This window comes from Podarcis muralis, chromosome W (assembly GCF_964188315.1).
Source record: "Podarcis muralis chromosome W, rPodMur119.hap1.1, whole genome shotgun sequence".
NCBI classification, from domain to species: Eukaryota; Metazoa; Chordata; class Lepidosauria; order Squamata; family Lacertidae; genus Podarcis; species Podarcis muralis.
Window position 1 is genome coordinate 154,512 of NC_135674.1, and position 4,286 is coordinate 158,797.

Genomic DNA, 4,286 nt, shown 5'->3' on the forward strand with positions numbered 1-4,286 from the left:
TTATCAACCCCACCCACCCAAGTGGGACATGGCCTTAACAGCATCGTATTTTTATTTAGGGTGTTAGGGTGTTAGGGATCTGAAACAATGTATTTGTTGCGGAAATGACAGTCGACATGTTACAAATCAGATGGCTGAATGTATCCTGGTTATTCTTATCAAAGGATGAGGGAAGTTTGGAGTATATGACGTTTTCTCTTTTTTCAAAAATATCCTGCTGCTGGCTGGGAAAGAGTAATAAATTATGAATATCATTAAATGTTAAATTATTATTATTATTATTATTATTATTATTATTATTATTATTATTATTAATGTTATTATTAATCACTGCCACCCAAGGGGGACATGGCCTCTTCCCCCCTAAGCCTTAACAGTATAGTATTTTTATTTATTGGAATTGGGGGAGAAGCAACTCCAGAGGAACTGGCTCTGATAAGAATAATCATTTATTCTTTATATAAAATAAAGTGCAGATCTCCATTGCTTTCCCCCTCAGGCCGCCTTTAATGTCTGAACAATGGATTGTTCAGATGAAGCACTGCTGGGTTTTGAAATCAGCTAATTCCTCAAGATCCCAATTCCTCCATTGATGATGATGATGATGATGAAATGAACCCTTGTGGTTCCTTCGCAGATTCCTGCCTTGCAGTGGGTTGGACTGGATGACCCTTGGGGTCCCTTCCAGCTAGATGCATAATAATAATAATAATAATAATAATAATAATAATAATAATAATAATAATAATATGAGTCTGGGGAAAGTGCTTCAGAAAGAGGAAACAGGGGGGAAAGCACATTTCTTCCCGTTCGTCGTCTGCTGGCTCCTTTCCCACTTTCTTCCACTGCAATCTGGGCTGGACATATTTGATGTCTGCTTGGACGGGGACCCCTCTTTCCCTTCTTGGGAAAATAATTGACATTATTGATATTTCTTAGGTCTGAATTCCTGCTCTGAAAAGGAGGAAGAAGGGAGAAGAGGAGGTGGAGGAAAAGTCAGCTGCAGGCATAAAGGTAAAAGGTGGTGTCAGAGCTGCCCCTGGTCCCAGCTCACAAAGGACCAACGCCAGTTCCTCTTTATATACAGAAGTCTTTATTGAAGTTCATTATTGGTTTGACAGCCATGGCGCGCAGCCCTACGTCTCAAACCCTAGACCGTCAAAGCTCCATCTGAGTCTCCTCCCCCCAGACACCAGTTTAAGACCCTAGCCTTGCTCCACCTCTTCCTCTGCTCCCTTTTCCTCTGTCCGCCGGGGTTTTCCCCTTTCTGGACTCTTCTGACGCTGACTCCCCCGAGTCTTCCCCCTCCCTCCGGCGGGCTTTAGGACCTGGTTCCCAATCCGGGCTTTCTGCTGTCCCGCGCGCCTGTACATTTGAACTTGGCGCGTGCGCCCAGCCTGCCACCTTCCTTCTGACCGTTATACTGCTCCTGTCGCTGCTTGCCGGAGGAGAGGCTGACTCTGACCTATGAGACTCTTCCCCCCCACTACGCTCCGGTGGGGAAGCTGGCCCTGATTTCCAGCTACTGCTCTGGGAGTCTCCGCTGGCCCCCTGCTTCTGGTGTGTCCCCCCTGGGACCCCCCTTGCCCTGGCCATCGGCGCCCCCTTCTGGGAATCTTCTGATTCACTGGAGAGGCTCATGGAATCTCTCGGGTCACTGTCATTCTGCCCTCCGCTGCCCTCAGATTCTTCCCCTTCGCTCTCCATTTCCTCTCTCCCCTGCGCCTCTGCTCCTGAGCCCCTGAGAGGTGGAAAAATAGAAATATACACATAACACTTAAGAACATTTTAAAACAATATATCACACCGACCCCCCTAACCAGCACAGTAAAAATACAGTAAAGTGTTTTTCTTTATTTGATTGGGGTGGGGCAGCACCTCCTGGCTTCCCCCATGTTGGTGAGGTTTGTCTCCTTTTTCCTGTTCTTGTTAGCCTATCTAAAGGGGACAAAGCAATGGGTGGAAAACTTAATTTCTTCCAATGAACCATTGCTTGAACCAGATAATTGATTCTTTCACCTATAGATTTATCCACATAATCCAAGCGGAGATGAATTAGCATCCCAAAGGGGTACACTAGCACACAAATGGTAATATTTGAATTCACTGGGCATTCAAATACTTGAGGCGTCAAGTATTCACTGGGCATTCAAATACACAGCGTCCAGCTGTGCTGGGGACACAAAGGGGGTGAGGTGGCCAATTCCTGCCTGGTAGCAGGTTGGGCTGGATGACCCTTGGGGTCCCTTCCCGATATATCAAGAAGAAAGGGAAGGAGCCTTCCTGGAAGGGAGGTGTGGTTGTCGGCAGGCAGAGGGGAGCAAGGCCAGCTGACCAGCCCCAGCAGGATCGTCCCCTTCCAGCCGTCCCCCTGAGAAGACCCATCTGCCTCTGCTCCGATGTAAATCAGTGTCCCAGAGCAACACAATATGAGTATGGGGCATCTAAAACTATGAAAATGGGCCTATATATCTTGAGTTTCTGACACTGCTCAACCGCATACTCAATCAAATGCGGATGCCAAACAAATGATCTGAAGCAAGCCTGTCTCTTTCTCTCGAAGGCGTCTGCAGGGGATTTGCGCAGCCTCCCGTGGTTCTCTCGGCCTGATGCGTTTTGGGCTTGGCTGGTCCTGGAGTCTTGAAGTTGCTCTGGCCCTTTCTCCGGATCATCTTTGCAACAGCCTGGAGAGATCTCCTGTAAGTCCCCCTTCCTCTTGCATCCTAATGGGCTCCTTTGTGGTTTACATCCCTCAGGGCTGGTGTAGTAATGTCCGGGGTCTAATTCCACCACGCTCCCACCTTGTACTCATGTTCCTGCCCCTCGCCCCTCCCTCCCCTGTCCTACCTCCCAGCGGGACCAGGCTTAGAGGAATGGGGTGTGTGGAACATTCACTTTTTACAGGACAAGTGTACACATCCCAAGGGGTAGTTGCTGCCCCCACTCCCTTGTACCCGGGGAGAGCCAGAAGATGAACCCAAGGGAGAAGGTCATGCTTCCTTGTTACCGGCTGCCCCACCCTGCCAGTTGCTTCCACAAAATGCAGGCAGAAATTCCACAGGTTCAGTAGGCGGCTAAATGGTAGGCTCTGGACTCAGGCTTTCCCCCCCGAATGGCACACAGGACAACAAGAAAGTTCTCTTTTTAAAATTTATTTAAAAACAAGATTAAACAGACTTAAAAGTAGGCACATCTCTTATAACGTTTCAGACAGAAAAAATAAGAACATGGTAGAGTATTGCTAGCTAACGTCCTTACAAAATGAGAACAAGGGCAAAGTTAAAATGGTTCCAGAGTCCTCAGTTGAATCTGCATCTCAAAGACAGTAGAAATCTTCATTGCAGAGCTATTTTGGTTGCTAGAGTGCCCCTCCTCAACTGTGGCTAGAACCAGATTTTAATTTAAATAGAGGGACCAAGAGTCTGCGGTCTCCTCCCAGTATTTTTATTTTTTATTTTATTATTATTCTTATTCTGGCAGGGATCTACCGCTCTCACCCGCGGATCGACCTGTCGATGCAACAGACAAATTCCCTCTCTGCATTGACAACAGACTCTGTTTCCTGCAGAGAGCTATCATATAAAGATAATGGAATAGAAAAGGCGCAGCCTTTGAAAATCTGGGTGTAGAATTAAGATTGCTTAGATGCAGAATTTTTTATTTCGATTTTATTTTATTGCATAATGAAATGATTTTAGAATGTTGTATTATTTTATTCTTGTTAACCGTCCTGAGCTTCAGCTGGTGAGGGCGGGATATAAATAAAATTTATTATTATTATTATTATTTTTGGTAGGAAGTCATTTTGGCACAATCGAAGTAGCTCCTTCGTTGAAGTTCATATCTGTGAAGTTTGCATCTTGAAGAAGGAATATCTGGACAAGACGATCCTCTGGTATATTGCTGCTTTTCCCTCTGAACAGGGAGGATTGTGTGAAGTGCTATCGGAAGGGCTATGTGTGTGTATACATGTGTGTGTGTATGTAATGTATACATACAGCTATCCGCAGCGTGGGAAGTCCTGTGGGGAACTCCTGCAGCACTCCCCACGCTGCGGATGTCTGCCCGGCGCGAGGGGCGCTCTGCTTCAGGGTGCCCCTCGCGCCGGATGTCTGCCTGGCCCGAGGGGCGCTCTGCTTCAGGGTGCCCCTCGCGCCGGATGTCTGCCTGGCCCGAGGGGCGCTCTGCTTCAGGGTGCCCCTCGCGCCGGATGTCTGCCTGGCCCGAGGGGCGCTCTGCTTCAGGGTGCCCCTCGCACCGGGTGGCAGGCTGCCATCCGCAGCGTG

General features: G+C 47.8%; 1 long non-coding RNA gene across 2 annotated transcripts; it reads left to right on the forward strand.

Moving 5' to 3' along the window:
* The first annotated feature begins 965 nt into the window (after positions 1-965).
* On the forward strand, positions 966-4,095 carry LOC144326346 (uncharacterized). Of its 2 annotated transcripts, none has more exons than XR_013391477.1 (3): positions 966-1,014; positions 2,564-2,699; positions 3,797-4,095. It is a non-coding gene; the product is annotated as an uncharacterized LOC144326346 (long non-coding RNA). The 2 variants fall into 2 exon arrangements; XR_013391478.1 differs by lacking the exon at positions 3,797-4,095 and adding an exon at positions 3,481-3,785.
* The last annotated feature ends 191 nt before the right edge of the window (positions 4,096-4,286 follow it).